The sequence below is a fragment of the Gopherus flavomarginatus genome, chromosome 3 (assembly GCF_025201925.1).
Source record: "Gopherus flavomarginatus isolate rGopFla2 chromosome 3, rGopFla2.mat.asm, whole genome shotgun sequence".
In the NCBI taxonomy this organism is placed as follows: Eukaryota; Metazoa; Chordata; order Testudines; family Testudinidae; genus Gopherus; species Gopherus flavomarginatus.
This window is the reverse complement of record NC_066619.1, coordinates 127,866,133-127,888,699: the sequence shown is the minus strand read 5'-3', so window position 1 is coordinate 127,888,699 and position 22,567 is coordinate 127,866,133.

Sequence of the window (22,567 nt, the reverse complement as noted above, 5' to 3'; positions counted from 1 at the left end):
TGCTCCAGGTGAAAGAGACATTAACCCTTAGCTATCTGTTTATGACACGCCCCCCAAATTGCAGACAGTGGGGAAGCTCACTGGCGGCGATTTCCTTCTAGAACTTGAAAATAAACAGATTAATACAACACATGCACCTTTACATATACTACTAAGTATATAACTAACAGACTTCTACATTTTAAGAACACTTTTTAACTACTGAATTCTGGGAAACTCTCACGGGAGAGTGCATCAGCAACTTTATTAGAAGCTCCTGTGATGTGTTGAATTTCAAAATCAAAATCTTGGAGAGCTAAACTCCAACGAAGAAGTTTCTTGTTGTTCCCCTTGGCAGTATGAAGCCACTTTAGTGCAGCATGGTCAGTTTGTAGTTGGAACCGCCGTCCCCAAACATAGGGGCGTAGCTTTTCCAGGGCGTACACAATGGCATAGCATTCCTTTTCACTGACTGACCAGTGACTTTCCCTCTCAGACAGTTTCTTGCTGAGAAACATGACAGGATGGAAGTTGTGATCTGTTGCTTCCTGCATGAGCACTGCTCCTATACCACGCTCAGATGCATCCGTGGTTACTAGGAATGGCTTGTCAAAGTCCGGGGCCCTGAGCACAGGGTCAGACATGAGCATCGCCTTAAGCTGGGTAAAGGCCTTTTGACACTCATCAGTCCACTTAACGGCATTTGGCTGGGTCTTTTTGGTCAGGTCGGTCAATGGGGCAGCGATTTGGCTGTAGTGTGGTACAAATCGCCTGTAGTATCCGGCCAAGCCTAAGAAGGATTGGACCTGCTTCTTTGACTTTGGGACAGGCCACTTTTGGATAGCATCCACCTTGGCCTGTAGGGGGTTTATGGTTCCTCGACCCACCTGGTGCCCCAGGTAAGTCACTCTGTTTTGGCCTATTTGACACTTATTGGCCTTAACAGTTAGTCCGGCCTGCCTGATGCGCTCAAAGACCTTTTCCAGGTGTAGTAGGTGTTCGGGCCAGGAGTCTGAAAAAATGGCCACATCATCGAGGTAGGCAACTGCAAATTCTCCCAGTCCAGCTAGTAGACCATCTACCAGCCTCTGGAAGGTGGCGGGTGCATTTCGAAGGCCGAAAGGAAGGACATTGAATTCATACACCCCCGCATGGGTGACGAATGCTGACCTCTCCTTGGCAGGTTCATCTAGCGGTACTTGCCAGTACCCCTTGGTTAAGTCTATTGTAGAGATGAACTGGGCACATCCCAACTTTTCCAATAGCTCATCGGTACGTGGCAGTGGATAGTTGTCCGGACGAGTTACCGCATTTAGCTTACGGTAGTCCACGCAAAAGCATATTTCCCCATCTGGTTTGGGTACCAGAACCACTGGAGATGCCCATGCACTGGTAGATGGGCGGATTATACCCATCTGTAGCATGTTCTGGATCTCCCGTTCTATAGCAGCTTGGGCATGAGGAGACACTCGGTAGGGTGGGGTTCTGATTGGGTGAGCATTACCTGTATCAATGGAGTGGTATGCCCGTTCAGTCCGTCCTGGGGTGGCTGAGAACAATGGGGCGAAGCTAGTGCACAGCTCCTTGATTTGTTGCCGCTGCAGACGTTCCAGGGTGGTTGAGAGGTTCACCTCTTCCACGCCACCGTCTTTTTTCCCGTCGTAGTAGACACCGTCAGGCCACTCAGCATCATCTCCCTGGACTGTAAACTGACAAACCTGTAAGTCTCTGGAATAGAAAGGCTTGAGAGAATTAACATGGTACACTTTAGGCTTTAGTGAGGAATTGGGAAATGCTATGAGGTAGTTTACAGCTCCCAGGCGCTCTTGGACCGTGAAGGGCCCTTCCCATGATGCTTCCATCTTATGGGCCTGTTGCGCCTTCAAGACCATAACCTGGTCTCCTACCTTGAAGGAACGTTCTCTGGCATGTCTGTCATACCAGGCCTTTTGCTCTTCTTGAGCATCCTTTAGGTTCTCTCTAGCAAGGGCTAAAGAGTGTCGGAGGGTGCTTTGTAGGTTGCTTACAAAGTCCAGAATGTTAGTTCCTGGAGAAGGCGTAAACCCCTCCCATTGCTGCTTCACCAACTGTAATGGCCCCTTAACCTCGTGACCATACACAAGTTCAAATGGTGAAAACCCTAAACTGGGATGTGGTACAGCCCTGTAGGCAAACAGCAACTGCTGCAACACTAGGTCCCAATTATTGGAGAATTCGTTGATGAATTTACGTATCATGGCCCCCAAAGTTCCATTGAACCTTTCCACCAGGCCATTGGTTTGATGGTGGTACGGGGTGGCAACCAAGTGATTCACCCCATGAGTTTCCCACAGTTTTTCCATGGTCCCTGCCAGGAAATTAGACCCTGAATCTGTAAGGATGTCAGAGGGCCAACCTACCCTGGCAAAGATGTCTGTTAGGGCCAGGCACACAGTGTTAGCCCTGGTGTTGCCTAGAGCGACTGCTTCTGGCCATCGGGTAGCAAAGTCCACTAAAGTCAGTACGTACTGCTTTCCTCTGGGCGTCTTTTTTGGGAAAGGGCCCAGAATATCCACAGCTACTCGCTGAAATGGGACCTCAATTATGGGGAGTGGCTGGAGAGGGGCCTTGACCTGGTCTTGAGGCTTTCCCACTCTTTGGCATACCTCACAAGACTGGACATACTTGGCAACGTCCTTGCCCATCCCCTCCCAGTGGAAGGACTTCCCCAACCGGTCCTTGGTTCTGTTCACCCCAGCATGGCCACTGGGATGATCATGGGCTAAGCTTAAGAGCTTCCCCCGGTACTTAGTTGGAACCACCAACTGTTTTTGCGGCTGCCATTCTTCCCGGTGTCCACCAGAAAGAATTTCCTTGTATAAAAGTCCTTGGTCTATAACAAACCGGGATCGATTAGAAGAGCTGAGAGGCGGTGGGGTGCTCCGTGCCGCCGCCCAAGCTTTCTGAAGGCTGTCATCTGCTTCCTGCTCAGTCTGGAACTGTTCCCTTGAGGCTGGGGTCACCAGTTCTTCCTCAGACTGTGGACTTGGGCTTGGTCCCTCTGGAAGCGATGTAGGTGATGGGGTTGTTTCCGTTGCTGGTGAACCGCTCTCCGCTGGTGCACCTGAGGGTATTTCAGGCTCTGGCTGAGCCTTTTGGGTATGGCTGTCTGTTGCTTCTGCCAGTTTTGGCTCGCTGGCGCCCTCTGGTGTTGAGTTTGAAGATGTAGTTGCACTTGCTGGGGCTGGTTGCTGTTCCAGTTCCGGGCCTGGGACTGGAGATGCTGTGGCTGTTTCAGTGGTTGGCATGGAATCTGGATCCACTACCTCTGTCTGGGTCTCTGGTAACACAGACGGGGCGTCTGTGGACGGCTCAGGAACAGGAATGGGTCTGGAAGCTTGCCTGGTTTGGCTACGTGTAACCATTCCCACTCTCTTGGCCCGCCTCACCTGGTTGGCCAAGTCTTCCCCCAGTAGCATGGGGATAGGATAATTGTCATAGACTGCAAAAGTCCACATTCCTGACCAGCCTTTGTACTGGACAGGCAGTTGAGCTGTAGGCAAGTCTACAGCTTGTGACATGAAGGGGTAAATTGTAACTTTGGCCTTTGGGTTGATGAATTTGGGGTCAACGAAGGATTGGTGGATAGCTGACACTTGTGCCCCCGTGTCTCTCCACGCAGTAACCTTCTTTCCGCCCACTCTCAAATTTTCCCTTCGCTCCAAGGGTATTTGAGAGGCATCCGGGCCTGGGGATCTTTGGTGTGATGGTGGTGTAATGAATTGCACTCGCATGGTGTTCTTGGGACAGTTGGCCTTGATATGTCCCAGTTCATTACACTTAAAGCATCTTCCATCTGATGGGTCACTGGGCCGAGGTGAGTTACTGGAGACTGGTGAGGTTGAAGGGTAGGGTATCTGTGGCTTTACTTGGGTGGTATGTGGGGTCTTTGGCTGTCCTCGGTTGTAGGGTTTATGGTCTGTGTGCCCCCTGGGGTAATCGTTCCCCTTGACAGTAGCTTTCTTGCTTTCTGCCAGTTCCATCCATTTGGCTCCAATCTCCCCCGCCTCAGCGATATCTTTGGGATTTCCATCTTGTATGTACCGTGTGATGTCTTCAGGAACACCATCCAAGAACTGCTCCATTTGTATGAGGAGGTTCAGTTCTTCCAAGGTTTGAATGTTGTTTCCTGTTATCCAGGCCTCATAGTTTTTTGCAATGCAGTAGGCGTGTTTGGGAAATGACACCTCGGGTTTCCACTTTTGGGTTCTGAAGCGCCGACGGGCATGATCTGGGGTTATCCCCATTCGGTATCTGGCCTTGGTTTGAAAAAGTTTATAGTCATTCATTTGCAGCTTAGGCATTTCAGCTGCCACCTCTGCTAAAGGTCCACTGAGCTGTGACCTCAATTCTACCATGTACTGGTCTTCGGGGATGTTGTACCCAAGACAGGCTCTTTCAAAATTTTCCAAGAAGGCCTCGGTGTCATCACCTGCCTTGTAGGTGGGAAATTTCCTGTGCTGTGGAGCAATAATGGGCGCCGGGTTGTTAGGGTTGGCTGGCACATGCAGCCCAGCTTTCGCCAAGTCCAGTTCATGTTTTCTCTGTTTTTCCTTCTCTTCATTTTCTTTTTGTTGTTTTTCCATTTCTCGGCGGTGGGCCAACTCTTCTTCTTCTTGTTTCCTTCGGTGGGCGAACTCTTCTTCTTCTAGTTTTCTTTTGTGTGCTGCCTGTTTGATTTGTTCTTCTCTTTCTTTCATCTCCATCTCTTTTTGTTTTATTTCCAGTTCCTGTTTGTGTTTTTCCATCTCTCGCCGGTGTTCAGCTTCTTTGATTCGTTCTTCGGCCTCAATTTTTGCCTTAGAAGTCATGGTTCCTGTTTTCTTGTGTTGGGGTGCCCTCTGGTGTTTATCTTCTGAACTGCAGGTTCTCTGTTGCCTCCTGAAGTCTGCCTAGCAACAGTGCTTTTTTCCTTTTCTCTCTCTAGCTAATGTTCAATGAAGGGAAACCAGAAAAACCACTTTATTTACATGCATATAGTGCTGGTATGACTCTCAATGGGAGTGCTATTGTGTGACAAAAGACTCGTGATAGCCCTTAACGACTTCTTGCTTAACATGCAAGCCACAAACTGCCAGAGAGAGCAGAAAAAAAAAATTCTCTCTGGTTCCCTTTTAAAACCAACTGTTTCTCTCTGCTAAAAAGCCCTTAGCAGAGAAAAGAAAAATATAATATTTCTACTGGCTTCTGGATTCTGTCTATATCCCACCACTGCTACACCATGTCATAACCTTAGTCCCAGATTTGGACCTTAGCGTCCAAAATATGGGGGTTAGCATGAAAACCTCCAAGCTTAGTTACCTGCTTGGACCTGGTACCTGCTGCCACCACCCAAAAAATTAGAGTGTTTTGGGGCACTCTGGTCCCCCTGAAAAACCTTCCCTGGGGACCCCAAGACCCAAATCCCTTGAGTCTCACAACAAAGGGAAATAATCCTTTTTCCCTTCCCCCCTCCAGGTGCTCCTGGAGAGATACACAGACACAAGCTCTGTGAAACTACACAGAGAGACTCCCCCTCTCTGTTCCCAATCCTGGAAACAAAAGTACTTTCCTATTCCCCCAGAGGGAATGCACAATCAGGCTAGCAATCCAACACACAGATCTCCCCGATTTCTTCCTCCCACCAATTCCCTGGTGAGTACCGACTCAATTTCCCTGAAGTAAAGAAAAACTTCAACCGGTCTTAAAAGAAAGCTTTATATAAAAAGAAAGAAAAATACATACAAATGTTCTCTCTGTATTAAGATGATACAATACAGGTCAATTGCTTAAAAGAATATTGAATAAACAGCCTTATTCAAAAAGAATACAAATCAAAGCCCTCCAGCACTTATATTCATGCAAATACCAAAGAAAAGAAACCATAGAACTTACTGTCTGATCTCTTTGTCCTTACACTTAGAAACAGAAGATTAGAAAACAGAACTACTTCTCCAAAGCTCAGAGAAAGCAGGCAGCCAGAAAACAAAGACCTCAGACACACAATTCCCCCCACCCAAAGTTGAAAAAATCCGGTTTCCTGATTGGTCCTCTGGTCAGGTGCTCCAGGTGAAAGAGACATTAACCCTTAGCTATCTGTTTATGACATTCTGTTCGTAGAGATTTCCAGCAGCACATGAGTTTGAAAGCTGAGCCTCTTCCCATCAGCAGCCACATTACCTGACCTGCCATAGAGACAGTCTTCTCTGAACTCAAGTTATCCCATAAAAGGCTGAGGAGGGGGGTTAAATCTGCTTGCATCATAGGTCAGCAGCAGGGTTTGAACCTCTAGCCTTCAATTGACACTGCTTAAGCTAAAAGCGCAACTTCATTTTTTTGGTAGCAGTAGTAGGCTATTATCCTTCCGTAGGCCAACAATTGTACAATGTATAGTACATACTTGGCCAATATTTACTCCATGCTTCCCGATGTGCAATACACCCTTTAGTCTTCTTCTGTATATGCCACTCTGCCACCATGTTTGGCTCAAGGAATTTCTGTGATTTTCCTCCTTTTCCCATGCTTGAGTTGGGGGTGGTCTAGAGGGTTTCTGAGCGTGCATGCAGGAGGAGGGGATGGCTCTCAGTTTTCACAGCAGTGGGAGCAAATCTTGCGCCTTGCAGGTGGACATCCAACAGCGTAATGGCTATTTACGGCTAAAAGGTCTCTCTTCCCTGCTTTGAGCTGTAGAGACCCATGGCTTTTAACAGGGATGTCTTTCAGCTAAGGGATTTTCCAGCCCAGGGTGCAATCCCTGATGCTAGCACTGCAGAGGACCCTCCAACTTGTTAACAATCCAAACAAACCACCTTGCACTGAGCCCCCCCAACATGCTCTCCTGCAGCCAGATCCAGGGACAATCTGTGTTTGACACAGGGCGGCATCTTTTTCAGCATCGCTTTTCAGCTGGGGCTCGTCAGGGTGCGGTGCAGCGGCTGTGGAGGAAAAAGACCATCTGCCGTAGGGCATCCAACAGCCAGCTTTGTCTGGGGTGAAATCAGGGAGATGGGCACCCTGCCAGCAGTGACTAAGCACATAGTGGAGGTGATGTGCTGAGAGCCACGGGGAAGCAGTGCAAGCATTTCTCTAGCTCAGCCCTCGCTAGCCATCTAGCTACACAGGTCCTGGAGCTAGCTCCTAGAGGGGCTGCGCTGCTCATCAGAGACACTGCATCATGACTGAGGGCAATGCAGTGCTTGAGAAGAGGTGAGCATGTTTGCATGTGACGGGACAGAGACTGAGGTGATAAGGCCCTGACTGAGCAAGGCACTTAAGCACCTAACTTTAAGCATGGAGGCATCTCACTGCCCCTGGAATGTGGTTGTTTATTCAGCCTTCAGGTTGTATTAAGTCCAGCATTTACATACAATAATTTGCCATCTCTGATGTGTCATTTTCCTGCTCTTCTTTGCTTGTAAGAGTTCTGCGTGGGACCAACATGCCCCTGAGAGGCTGAGGGAACTGGGGTTATTTAGGGCTTGGCTACACTTGTGAGTTACAGCGCAATAAAGGAGGCCCGGGAACCTTAGCTCACTCCCCATCCACACTAGGAAGGCATGTAGAGCGCTCTGACTTCGCTAGGGTGACCAGACAGAAAATGTGAAAAATCGGGGGAATAATAAGAGCCTATATAAGGAAGAGACCCAAAAATCAGGCCTGTCCCTATAAAATCAGGAGATCTAGTCACCCTAGACTCCGCGGCTACAGCGCTGCTGGTACTCCACCTCGGCGAGTGGAATAAATTTGCTGCACCCTTGCTAGAGTGCTGTGGCATCAGTGTGAATGGGGTGTTGCATTACTGCACTCTGACTGGCCTCCGGAAACGTCCCATAATCCCCTTAAGTCAAGTGGCCACTCTTGTCATTGTTTTTGAATCACTGTAAGAATGTGGAAATGCCCTTTGAAAGCTCCGTTTCTGACAGCCGGCTGCTTATCTGCTCCGAGACAAAGCAACCATTACTGTGGAAAGCTGTGCGGGAGAGAGAGAGGCGGGGGTTAGAGGGGGTCTGCTGCTGTCTGAACTTACAAGACAGCATGCTGACATGCTCTCAACCCCCCAAAAGCCCACTCTCTCTCCCCCCGCATACACACAACACACTCCCTGTCCCACTCCATCCCCATTTGAAAAGCACGTTGCAGTCACTTGCATGCTGGGATAGTTGCCCATAATGCACCACTCCCAATGCCACTGCAAATGCTGCAAATGTGGCCACACCAGTGCACAAGCAGACTGCAGCGCTTTCCCTACTGCAATCTCTGAAGGGGGGTTTAACTCACAATGCTTTACATCTGCAAGTGTAGCCATGCCCTGCAGAAGAGAAGAGTGAGGGGGGATTTGATAGCAGCCTTCAACTATCTGAAGGGGGGTTCCAAAGAGGATGGAGCTCGGCTGTTCTCACTAGTGGCAGATGACAGAACAAGGAACAATGGTCTCAAGTTGCAGTGGGGGAAGTCTAGGTTGGATATTAGGAAACACTATTTCACTAGGATGGTGGTGAAACACTGCAATGGGTTACCCAGGGAGGTGGTGGAATCTCCTTTCTGAGAGGTTTTTAAGGTCAGGCTTGACAAAGCCTTGGCTGGGATGATTTAGTTGGGGTTGGTCCTGCTTTGAGCAGGAGGTTGGACTAGATACCTCCTGAGGTCTCTTCCAACCCTGAGATTCTATGATTCTATTCCCTGGAAAAGGGAAACCCGTTTGCACCCAAGCAAGCTGTAGGCTTTGATTCCAGGCTCTGCTGGAGAATGTGCACAGACCCCTAAAAATGTGACATTTCCCCAGGAGATGGGAATTAACCCCACCACCGCAGAGGTCCAGCTTGTTAGCTGATGTCTAGCCTACACATTTGGTGCCTTGTAATTCTTTTTCTCTTTTATCTCCAGTGATGATTTGCCTACAATGGTCTGCATGGCTGTTTTTTCACCAAACCACTACTTCATTGAAAACAGCCCTGGCACACAGCCTGAGAGTGGCTGCAGTGTGATGCAGGGGTCCCTGCCCACTGAGGCCCTTGCTGCAAGGGGGTGAATGGCCGGTGGGTCTGTGTGGCAGCACATCCACCGCCCCTCCCTGGGCCTCTCTGGTTTGCACCAGCCATCCCCCAAGAACTCATCTGCATAGTGTTGGGGGGTGCCTTAGGAGCGACGTGCCCTGCAGCATTGCCTCTTCCTCAGTCCTGTGTGATCCTGCTGTACAGGCATAAACAAGGCTTAGCGTGCAATGGGGTAGGGGAGAAACCAGAGAGGATTTCCCCATTGTGAGCCACAGACAGACCTGAGGACTGAGGGCTTTGTCTCCCAGAACCGGGCTTTGCCTCACCAGACTGTGCTTCCTACACACACACACACACACACACACACACACCCTCCATTTTCTGCCTTTTAGTTAACTCACCGTTTGCTTTGAATGGTGCCAGGAATGGTGTCTAAGGAAGAGGCACGCAAAAGGACAAGTCGTCTGATTTGTTTTGGACCACTCAGTCCCAGCCTTGCTCTGTATTCCTGCCCCAAGAACGTTAACATCCTTCATTCTTCTAGCCCGGCACTTGGATTGTCAACTGTACAGTGGGGATTCCCAGACCGATTCCTTCCTCCCCTCCCCGCCGAGCCAGTCCTGCGAGGTGCTAGCCTAGCACCCTCAGCCCTGCTGACTCCAGTGAGATACTAGCTCACAAGTTCAGGCCCTGCTTGTCCAGTGGACGCAAGCACCCACATCCATGAGTATTTCCTGTTATTAGAATAAGGTGAGGCACAGTTCGTTCCATGCTGAATTGACTGCTGCCTTTGCAGCTAGAACAGGTCTTCCCTGCAAACAAAAGGGGTGTCCTTAGTTCCGGTTAGGTCCCTTGGGTTACAATCGCAGGAAAGACGGGAGCTCTGTTTGTAACCGGGAGTACAGCCTGGGACTGGGCTAACCCTGGCTGGACAGAGTCACTAGGTCTCCACTGGTAGGTTAACCCAAGTCAGCTAACGTGGGTTGAGACATACTCCAGGCCTGCTGAAGCCCCTGTGCCCCACAAAGAGTGCACTGCCATAACGGCCAGATGGATGGAAGGACAAATCTGCTGGTGCTTTGAGGATGCTTTGTTCCACTTTGCTGCTGCAAAGCAGCCCAGAAGCTGGAAAAGCTGGCCCTGGAAGGACCCCCCCACTGCTGGGAGCTCATCCATTCAGTATTGCAGCTCCTAGGCTGCCCCCAAGCCACCCCCCACTCAGGGCACAGCTGGGGAAACAGAGGTGCACGTACCGACAATGGGAGCACTGTGCTGGTGCAGCAGGCACAAAGCCAGTTCATGTGGTTAGTTAGAATTGGATTGGCCCCGCTCTCCACAATTTCTGTTAAGTTTATGTAGCTGATACCTTCATATTCCTATTCAACAAACTGTGGATTTTCTGCATCCCTGAGCAACATAGCTTGGTCAACCTAATTCGTTAGTGTAGACCAGGCGTAAGAAAGGCCAAGTGTTGGCTGAGCTATCGAGAGTTCCTGTTGGTATCTTATGCCAGACTGTGGAGTACTCTTCAGGCACAGGGTTAAATCAGCGTTTGAGAGATTTCAGATGAGACTAAAGTAACTCCTGCAATATTGGGACTAATCTCACACTCAATTGTCTCTCAGTCATTTCCTCATGAGTGCACACTCAAACCCACACACTCCTGTTCTCATTTATAGGCACAAGCTGCCCACTCGCACAACCACAAACAAGCCAACAACAAACAAAACCTCCAAATGAATAACACTGCTTTGCCTATGGGCTGGGAAGGTAGAAAGCCAGAGCTAATTGTATTATTAAATACTGAGGGGGAGTGCTCAGTGGTTATCATGAAGGGGTTCATATAAATACCTAGACACACAATAATTCCTAGCTCTTACAGCTCAGTGTTTTCATCCCCGTTGTACGGTCAGAGAAACTGAGGCACAGAGTGGGGAAATTACTTTCCTCAGGACGCCCAGAAGCAGTCCTAGATTAGAACTCAGCTCACCTGAGTCCCTATTGAGTGTGTTAGCCACTAGGCCACACTGTCTCCCAGGACAGCTAGATAGAATGGGCCAGGTTCTCCGCTGATGTAAATGGCTAGGCGCTACATCAGTTTTGCAGAGGCTGAGGATACGGCCCATTACGCACACACATCCACATTGCGTAACAGGGTTCTCCTGGAGCAATTCTATTGTGCAGGCCCGTAATGTTATGCTGTGTAAGGGCTTCGTGACATGAGCCTGATTCTCATTTAAATGCATATGACACCCACTTGAAGCGATTCTGTACACCCTGCCAGAGCTGTGTAAAGGGCCCCTCATGTGTAAAGAACCTAATACTGTATGTCAAGGACTCAGCAAGTGGCTTGGATTGCTTTTTCCCTTTGCTATCTCATCTGGGTTTTGGTGTGGGTTTTTTTTAGTGCATCTTGTATTGTACAGTTTTTACGCTGGCACCGAGGCGCTTGCTGTACACATCCAGAAACACCCAGGACAACAATCCAGGTTGGGAAAAAATAAAATACACCAGGCACCACACCTGCATTGCAGCATTTCCTGGAGCACAACACAACCTTAAATGCACCCCTAAACACTGTAGGCCAAAACCAACTGGGAACTTACTCTCAATCAAGGGTCGGCAACCTTTCAGAAGTGGTGTGCCGAGTCTTCATTCATTCACTCTAATGTAAGGTTTCATGTGCCAGTAATACATTTCAACATTTTTAGAAGGTCTCTTTTTGTAAGTCTATAATATATAACTAAACTATTGTTGTATGTAAAGTAAATAAGGTTTTAAAAATATTTAAGAAGCTTCATTTAAAAATAATATGCAGAGCCCCCCGGACCGGTGGCCAGGACCTGGGCAGTGTGAGTGCCACTGAAAATCAGCTCTAGGGCCGCCTTTGGCACACCTGCCATAGGTTGCCTACCCCTGCTCCAAATTGAAAAAAATAATGGGAAATGCCAGAATCCAATTAAAGACCAGGTCTAGCACCCAGCAGCTATCCCCAAGGGGTAGCAGCGTCTGTAAAAGACATGCTCAGATTATTTTTAACATCTATTTTCAGTCGTCCCGACAATTAGGTGGACTCCCCTAATCCTAACTTCCATATCGTTCCACCTCAAAACATGCGGGGACACTGGCAAGAGCATATGATGCTGCATTTTCAGCTGCTTTGCAGCAACTACTGAGGATGTTCACTTGAATTCTAAAAAGCGCCTGCAGTTCGAACTTTTGAAAGGCTTGTCCAATCCAGATGTGGCAGAAGCAAACATCTGGAGAGAATCTCCAGCCAGAACTAGCTGAAGATCTGCTAGCAGAGGGTTTTTTTAATTTTACTAGCCATAGGCATAATTAGTTCCAATGGCTGGAAACTGAAGCGAAAAGAAAAAAATCCAGGCAAGAAATAAGGCAAAATATTTAACAGTGAGGGAAATTAACCACTGATATCACTTTCCTAAGGATGCGGTGGATTCTCCCTCACTCAGTCTTTAATCAAGACTGGATGACTTTCTGAAAGATATGGTCTAGCTCAACCACAAGATATGGGCTTGATGCAGGGATTGCTGGGTGAAATCCTCTGGCCTGCATTATGCCGGAGGTCAGACTAGGTGGTCCCTTTGGGAAGCCTTTTATCAGGTCCAGGAGCTCATCAGTCAATTAACTACCAACCAGCCACCTAGGCAATTAATTTCATACAGGGAGAGCTGCCACATATCCAGGTTTTGCCAGAATCATCCCTTTTTTTGAGTTAGCTTTCCTGGGAAATCAGGTAAGGGTGCTCAGTACACACTGCCAGCTGGCCAGTTTTATGAGCTCAGGAACATCCCAGATGTCCTGGGTCTTTATACCTCAGAAGTGGCAACCCTACTTACCAGTAGCCAAAATGGGCTGGTTCCTCTTAAAGACGACCATCAGGGGTAGACTGGGCCCTGATTCCCCTTAAAGGGGCCAGTCACCCCATGAATCATGTGCATAAATGCTTTGCTGAATTGGGGTCTTCAGTTTATTTGAAATACAACCCCTGCCCACCATACAACCCCAACCACAAACCCTAGTTTGCTGAGCGCTGCATCCTGCCACAACTACTGGGATAACAGCCAGATAGAAAATGAGTCTGTGGCGCCCCGTTGACATTACTTTAACTTTGACGACTGTCTAGTGGCCTCACAAAAATTGAGGGATCTATTAAAAAAACTTTTACTAATAAAATATGACGTGGACGTATCCGTCGCCATGTGAGAGTGTTGAATTCCAAGTCACGTCTCAGCTGGGCTCTGATCCAGCAAGGTACTTCAGCACATGCTCAGCTTAAGCACATAAGCACTACGGGCCTGATACAAAGACCATTGAAGCCCATGGGAGTCTTCAAAGGGAGTTTGGCTCAGAACTATTGATTTCACTGGGGCTACTGCTGTGCTTAAAGTCAGGTGTGCGCTTGGGTACCTTGCTAACTGGAGGCGTTGCTGAGATGCCAATTCTCAGTATTCCGGTGACTTAGAATGACACTTGTCCTGCAGAAGATTTCTTCTCTTTGTGTGCAACAGGTGGCATTGCAAGGCTCTTAAGACCTCTTGCAGAAGCGCTCTTGCTCACGTGATTGGTTTGATCCTGTTCTGATAAACAAAGGTGTTCCAGGCCTGGTTCAAAGACTCCAATATGAGGCCCTCTTCCTCTCCCGCGACAAAAACCCCACAATCGCCACTAAATACGTTTACAAAGGAACTTCCTCGCCTTCTCTGAAGGCATCTCATTAATTAGCTCATCTCAGACTAACTGCCTTGCTTCCATGTTCTCTCTAGAAATAACTGGCAGATCACTTAACCTTTCCTGCCCCGTGGACATTCTTAGATTAATTTTACCTTGCTGAAACTCCTTTCATTAGCAGCCATGGTTACAGAAAGGCAGCAAAAAAAATACACAGTGTTTCTGTGTTAAGGAAACTCATCTAAAGACCTTTTGTTAATGTAGCTAAGGAGAGCAATGGGTGTGTAGCCTGTAGGTATATTCTAGGTAAGGCATAGATATAAGGTAAGGCAGTAATGTAATGAGCCCACAAGGCCTGAAGATGATCACTTTAGCTAAACAAGGCAAAAGGCCCAAAAGCCTTGATATAAGCAGCTAATCAGGAGTAACCCCAGATCATAAGATCTCATGATAGAAAGCTGGAATGATTAAACTGCTGCCAGGTAACCATAAGATGCTAATTTATACCAGCTTGCAATATTTTAGGTTAGGAACATCTGCAGCTGTCTGATCATAAGAGTGCCATGGTAACTAATGGATGTCTATGCTAATGAGCTTGAGGCAAATGGACTAGTCACCTCTGGGAGAAGGGCACCCCCACATTAGTAGGGTGAAGAAATACAAATAAGGAAGAGGGAAGAAACCCCTACTGAAAGTGCATTAGGCATAGTGGCATCAGCGTAACACATAGTAAAAGCTATATCCTGGCCTGAGTGACTTGGGAGATGTAACTCTTGGAAGACACCAGGATGGTGACCAGTGGTGATGGTGAGTCTGACAATGGAGATGCTAACACTTGGGGTCCTCTTGCAAGGGATGGTGTGCGTGCAGGGATGCTCAGGTGCACATTCTGTATTATCTTGCCACGTTGGAGTGTTTGTGACTTTACCAATTGTGTTAATAAAACTATTGCAAATTCAGAAGGTTTTCCTAAATGTGAGTGTTGCAACCATGCACATCGGGGTTCCCAACTGAACAGCAATTCTAATAATACTGAGCCTGGTTTAGAGACAAGAACCTACCAAAACTGGGAATTTGTAAGTAATCAATATAATTAACACACAATCAACAGAGCAAGCAAAAGAAGCCTTCATTTCTAAGGGCATGGCTACATTTGCAGATGTACAGCGCTGTAAGTTAAACCCACCTTTGTACAGCTGAGTAGGGAAAGCGCTGCAGTCTGTCCACACTGACAGCTGCCAGCGCACTGGCGTGGCCATATTTGCAGCATTTTCAGCTGCATTGGGAGCGGTGCATTATGGGCAGCTATCCCAGCATGCAAGTGGCTGCAATTGCTTTTCACATGGAGTGGAGTGTGACGGGGAGCGTGGGGGAGAGAGCGAGTGGGTAAGTTCAGACCCCTTCCCTCCCCACCTCTCTCTCACTCACTGAAAGCAAACAGCAGCTGTTTCTTTTTTTCCTCATAGATCAGATAAGCAGCCTCTGGCCGAAACAGACCCTAACCCTGCCTCCTCCCACCCTCCCTGCCTCTCTCTTCAAGCAAACATTAGCTGTCAGCACTACAAACGGAGCCCCCCGGCCTGCCTCTCACTCATTCAAAGCAAATAGTAGCTGTGTTTGGTTTTTTTGATAAGCAGCCCCCCGAAATGGAGCTTTGAAAGGGCACTTCCTCCCCCGTTTACACTGGAGCAGCAACGTCTCAGCCAATACACAACAGCTGTTATTCCTCTTGGGGAGATGGAGTACCAGCAGCGCTGTAGCCACGGAGACACAGCGCTGTACATGCCTTGCCAGTGTGGACAGGGAGTGAGGTACAGTGCTCTGGGAGGCTTTATTGCGCTGTAACTTGCAAGTGTAGCCAAAAGATCTGTCATCCTTAACTTGCAAAAATTGGCAAAGAGCTCTCTCATTCTCAAAACTGAGTTTAAGTCCTCAGGGTAGCTGCTTGCTAAGTTTTGAGTATGTCTCTTTAGGTCCTTGCTGCTGACCTCCAGCTGATTTTTCACTTTCATACCCATCAAAAAAATCAAACCTTTCTCCAACTCCATTGTTTTGATGCATCCTTTCATCCAGTCATGTCTAAGATGGGGTTGAAAACCTCACATTAAAAAATTTGGGGGGATCTGATGGCTTTTCATTCTCTCCAAGTTTGCCTGTCATTACTTTCCTCTTTTGAGATTGTTTCTCTTTTGAACTGCACGGACATTCCTAACATTTCAGCCTGTGAAGTTGCAGCTTCCTTCCATGCAATGAACCCAGAAGACCATAATTCCAATGAAGCGTCTTGAAGGCCACCAAGTAAACCCTGAGCCATTTGAATGTCAAGATCGGGATTCTGCAATTTTTTGCTCACAACAATGTTTTTTGACAAGATAGTATACCCCATCTCGGCCAAAACAAGGAATGAAAAACTCTGAAATGATCATGTGCAAGCTGTAATCTGCCAGCTTAAGTTCTGCTGTAAATTGTGTAAAGACTTGAGCTTGTCTAACGCATAAAGAACATCCTCAGCTGACAGTTTGCCTCTACACCCGGATTGACCATCTTGTTGTGCTTTGGTATTTCAATGGAATGTTAATATGCTTTGTAAACACATCCCAATGACTAATGGAAGCAGAAAACAGAGTATACAATCTTTGAACAATTCCAAACAGAACATTTTGTGCAGCAACCAGCAGCTTCTCCAAGAAGATTCAGTAAGTGGGCAGCACATGGGATGAAAGACAGTGTAGTTGCATGGTGATCGTCCCTCCCCCTATGGGTCAGAGGGCAGCCACACCACCTCACCACGCCGTTGGGATCTCTACATAATATTAGGGGAATTAGCAAGTTAGGCATTAGTGTTCCGACCAGCCTAATGGGGCCAACCCCCCAGATAGGCAGTCAGTTTTGGCACTTAGGCAGAAACAGGTTCCCCCAGGAGTCTGAATGCCCTGGCCCTTAGGTGGGGGCTGAACAGCCATCAGTCTATAGCCCCAGGGCTCTGTAAGCAGGGACTTGGCAAACACTGTAGGCTGTGGCCTGGGGTCCCTTCGACAGGAACCAGAGCAAACCCAGCAATCGCTTAGCTCTGGGCCCTTGACATAGGGACCGAGCAAACGCAGTGGTCAATTCGCTCTGGGCTCTAGTTGAGGAGACAGAGCAAACCCAGTAGTCGGGTGTCCTAGCTCCGGCAGGCGACCAACAAATACAGGCCACTGGACCTGGCAAGGGGAGGCTGCCATCCAGGAGTGGGGTGGCAGGTGAGGTCCAGGCCCACCCTACTCCACCAGACCCCAACCGGAGTGGTCTGCCACTGGGTCAGCAGAGATTCCAGCTGCAACAAACCAATATGCCTGAAGCAGAGCTATAGCCCAACTGTGGCCAACTGTCCCCACGCCTCTTCCTCCCCTCCCCACAAGGTGTACCTGGATCAGCGGAGCATCCTCCACCTCTTCTGGGTAGGTGGCCAGTGGCAGTTCCAGCAGGCCTATGGCAGATGCATGTTCCCCAGCAAGTGGAGTGCTGCTGAGCTCAGCAACAGATTCAGTGATCAAGAGCAAGCAGGATCCATCTACCTCCCTCGGTGTCTCCACACCAGCTGTGCTGGAGGCCCCACCCTTTATACTTCCTGTTACCCACTTCCAGTAGGAGGAGCGAGTCAGGCCTGGCTCTGTCCACTTGGGCACCAAGGGTGTTTCCTCCCCCTCTGGCTCAGAGGGAGGATGCAGACGCTGCCTCACTACAGACAGGTACTGATTTCCAGGCAGAATTTGATTTTGAACATCTGTCCATGCTGCATCCATGTTAACTCTGTTGTCATAGCTTCGTCCCCTGCAATCAGCCATAAATAAACTTTTTTCAGCTCCTCCAAAATGATCTCTGCAATCTCCTCCCCTGTTCTGGTGTGGATAGCAATGGATTCTACAAAGCTCTCAACAACCTTCACTCTGTCTTTTGAAAGCTTAACACTCAAGACATCTGTTCTGTTTGAGAGAGTGCAATCAAACACGGAGAATTATTTAGCTTTTCTAACCTTATCAAAATAGTCTGCTATTCTACGTCTTATGATGCTACTGATACATTCATTTTGACTTTGGTTTGATAAGATCATCGCTTCTGCAGAACTGGCCTTAATAGCTTCCATATAATCTCTCAGCACCTTACCCTAACTTGCAGGTAGTTCAAGTAAACCCAAAATATGACCATTATGGGGGCTAATTGCTTGTCTGAACCTCTCAAAGCTAAACACTTCTCACCTAAGTACAGCAAAATACTAAGAGACAACACAAAAAATACTGCACCACATATCCTTCAGCATCTAATGGCTGGTGTGCACACCATTGTCAATTGTGCAATCATGTTCTGATCATTCTGCATGTTCCGTTCCTCAAGTGACTGCCTCCATGTGTCCCTTCAAACATTAATGTTGGCAGACTAACTCACGCAAGGGGAATTTGGCAGGAAAAGCAAACAAGCAAAACAGAACAAGGAAGCAAGAATCAAACAAGATCGCTGGCCTAAGTCCACATTAGGAACTTTGACAAAGAACCACAATATCCATACTTGCCTGCCTTTGCGTTCTCAAAAGCAAAAAGCCTTGTTCTGAATTAATAATGCAGTATCCAGATACAAAGCAATCACATGAGCAGCCAATAGGCAATTTTCTATGCTTGGAATCAGAGTCTGGCAACTGACAAGCCTGACAAACCGAAATCAATATCCTCACTCGGTAAGGAAGGCTCATGAGTAACAGAACCATCCACAGATTGTTCACCAGGAACATGGATGAACTTTGCACGTTTCAAGCAACTTTGGCTGTTCTCACTTTTCTGATCTTCTTTTGCACTGGCCCGTTGCAGTTTGTGCTCTGGAGTACCGCTCTTGTGCTTGCCGGTATTCCTGATGGAAATCACGACTCATCATAAGAATTCACCCACCAACCTCTCCACAAATTAATTACGAGGCTTGAAATGACTGTGGTGGCGGGTGAAAGATCTAATTAATATCTCTCTGAGACTCAGAGAAATCACATGAAAAACCATAATATCTCTGTGAAACTCAGCTATACCCGGTGAAACTAATGAGCCAGAGCGCAGGAATGCAGATATCGTCAATTGATAGGATGGTCGGATAGCTAAACTGTGAAAAAACAGGACGGGGGTGGAGGGTAATAGGTGCCTATACAAGAAAAAGTCCCAAAAAACTGGACTGTCCCTATAAAAACAAAACATCTGGTCACCCTATCAATTGTGATCAAGAGAAGGGAGCAGTTACAGAGAAGACGAGGGCCCCACGATGGAAGAAAAGAGAGAGAAGTAAAAAAAGGGGGGCCCTTTATGGGCATGAGTCTGGCTTCAGTGGGACCATTTGAACTCTCCCACCCCCCTTTGCATGACCCTGAGCTGAGCTCCCATGCGCTCACAGGAAGGGAGATCACACACACACACACACAGCCTCATGGCTGGGATACTAGTAGGCAGGCAACATCACATGATCTCTTTACTTCTGAAGGAGGCACCCCCAGTGAATGCACTCATTTCATCCTGGTAGCTTTCCTCATAGTCTTTTACATACAGAAAGCAAGTTCCTGTAATTAAAGTAAATTAAGCTTCTCGCATTTTCTTTTAATGATCAGAGAACGGAGGCTGCATTTGGGCAGGAAAACACAACCTGCAAACAGAGGGAGAGAGAGAGTCCAGATACTGAATAGGCATGAAGCAAGTTCCCAGAAGCCATCTGATGAAGGAACCTATAGACATTTAGATACATATTTAATCAGCTTTCTGATTAAATATTTGGTGCATTAATATTACAGTGCCCTATTTAATGGGCTCACATTCAGTCTGAAATCATCTGTTCTGAAATCTCAGGGAGGAAGGTCTTCTTACTGTGCCATCGTTCTAAACTAAAATTAACCTGTTCTCTGATATCATTTGTTTCTTAAAGGTGACACAAGAATAGCACCCGTGTCTCTCAATGTGGAAGTGGGAAGGTCCTTGGTAGCCATTTAAAAGCGTGCTTCTATTCCTAGAATAACCATGTTAGGTCTCCTGACATTCCTCTAATAACTTATAGGGTTGCCACTGTCAGCTTTTCAAACTGAGTATACAGTCCACAGGCAACTGGGCTGCTCTGTAATGCAGTGGCCGTCTCCAGGATTGATAAAACGATGGCAAAGGTAGTCAGTAGGGCAGCTTCCACCAGCAGCCAAACTCCAGCAGGTCTCTGAAATTGTTTCTATAGTTACAGATCTATGGAGAATGAGGAACTGTATAGGAGAGGAGGTATGGTTCTAGATATGCAATAGACGGAGTAGGCATTGCTAGTAACATCTGGAGCTCGGACCTGGCCTCTTCTTCCCTTTTGGTCTTCAGAGCTTACTGGATTGCTATGACAAGGGAGGAATTCTTTTGGTTATGACATCACAAAAAGTTTCCGTGGCTCTGATTTGCTTTGGACCTCACTGTGAGGGAAAGCCTGAACCATTCCTGGCACCCCAGAGATGAGTCCCGCCCTTTCATAGGGAGCACCCTTTGGAACGATCTAACTCCTGCTGTACAGAGGGGAAGCTGTATCATACCTATCCGACAGCCCTAGAAGTGCAAACATCCATCGAGACCTTTTACAAGTTTCAATCAAGATGTTATTTATCATGTCTGTTCATGAAATGGGTTACCATAAAAACAAACTCCTTCCTTCTCCCTCCCCTAAAGGGGGTGGGATAGCTCAGTGGTTTGAACATTTGCCTGCTAAACCCAGGGTTGTGAGCTCAATCCTTGAGGGGGCCAATTGGGATAAAAATCTGTCTGGGGATTGGTCCTCCTTTGAGCAGGGGGTTGGACTAGATGATCTCCTGAGGTCCCTTCCAACCCTGATAATCTATGATTCTCATGCTGGGCTGTTTCTTTATTCCTCCAATAACTTATTGACTCCTAGACTTTAAGGTCAGAAGGGACCATAATGATCATCTAGTCTGACCTCCTGCACAAAGCAGGCCACAGAATCCTACCCATCCACTTCTATAACAAACCCCTAACCTATGTCTGAGTTATTGAAGTCTTCAAATTGTGGTTTGAAGACCTCAAGCGGCAGAGAATCTACCAGCAAGTGACCCATGCCCCATGCTGCAGAGGAAGGCGAAAAACCTCCAGGGCCTCTGCCAATCTGCCCCGGAGGAAAATTCCTTCCTGACCCCAAATATGGCGATCAACTAAACCCTGAGCATGTGGGCAAGACTCACCAGCCAGACACCCAGGAAAGAATGCTCGGCAGTAACTCAGATCCCATCCTATATAACATCCCATCACAGACCACTGGGCATACTTATCTGCTGATAATCAAAGATCAATTGCCAAAATTAATTGCCAAAATTAGGCTATCCCATCATACCATCCCTTCCATAAACTTATCAAGCTTAGTCTTAAAGCCAGATATGTCTTTTGCCCCCACTACTCCCCCTGGAAGGCTGTTCCAGAACTTCACTCCTCTAATGGTTAGAAACCTTCGTCTAATTTCTAGTCTAAACTTCCTAGTGTCCAGTCTATACCCATTTCTTCTTGTGTCCACATTGGTACTAATCTTAAATAATTCCTCTCCCTCCCTAATATTAATCTCTCTGATATATTTATAAAGAGCAAGCATATCCCCCCTCAACCTTCTTTTGGCTAGGCTAAACAAGCCAAGCTTTTTGAGTCTCCTTTCATAGGACAAGTTTTCCATTCCTCTGATCATCCTAGTAGCCCGTCTCTGAACCTGTTCCAGTTTGAATTCATCCTTCTTAAACATGGGAGACCAGAACTGCATACAGTATTCCAGATGAGGTCTCACCAGTGCCTTATATAACGGTACTAACACCTCCTTATCTTTGCTGGAAATATCTCGCCTGATGCATCCTAAAACTGCATTAGCTTTTTTAATGGCCATATCACATTGGTGGCTCATAGTCATCCCGTGATCACCAATACTCCAAGGTCCTTCTCCTCCTCTGTTACTTCCAACTGATATGTCCCCAATTTATAACTAAAATTCTTATTATTAATCCCTAAATGCATGACCTTGCACTTTTCACTATTAAATTTCATCCTATTAATATTACTCCAGTTTACAAGGTCATCTAGATCTTCCTGTATGATATCCCGGTCCTTCTCTGTGTTAGCAATACCCCCAGCTTTGTGTCATCTGCAAACTTTATTAGCACATTCCTGCTTTTTGTGCCAAGGTCAATAATAAAAAGATTAAATAAGATTGGTCCCCAAAACCGATCCCTGAGGAACTCCGCTAGTAACCTCCTTCCAGCCTGACAGTTCACCCTTCAGTACGACCCTTTGTAGTCTCCCCTTTAACCAGTTCCTTATCCACCTTTCAATTTTCATATTCATCCCCATCTTTTCCAATTTAACTAATAATTCCCCATGTGGAACTGTGTCAAATGCCTTACTGAAATTGAGGTAAATTAGATCTACTGCATTTCCTTTGTCTAAATAATCTGTTACCTTCTCAAAGAAGGAGATCAGGCTGGTTTGGCACGATCTACCTTTTGTAAAACCATGTTGTAATTTGTCCCAATTACCATTGACCTCAATGTCCTTAACTACTTTCTCCTTCAAAATTTTTTCCAAGACCTTATATACTACAGATGTCAAACTAAGAGGCCTATAGTTACTCGGATCACTTTTTTTCCCTTTCTTAAAAATAGGAACTATGTTAGCAATTCTCCAGTCGTACGGTACAACCCCTGAGTTTACCGATTCATTAAAAATTCTTGCTAATGGGCTTGCAATTTCATGCGCCAGTTCCTTTAATATTCTTGGGTGAAGATTATCTGGGACCTCTGATTTCTTCCCATTAAGCTGTTCAAGTCTGGCTTTTACCTCAGATGTGGTAATATCTACCTCCATATCCTC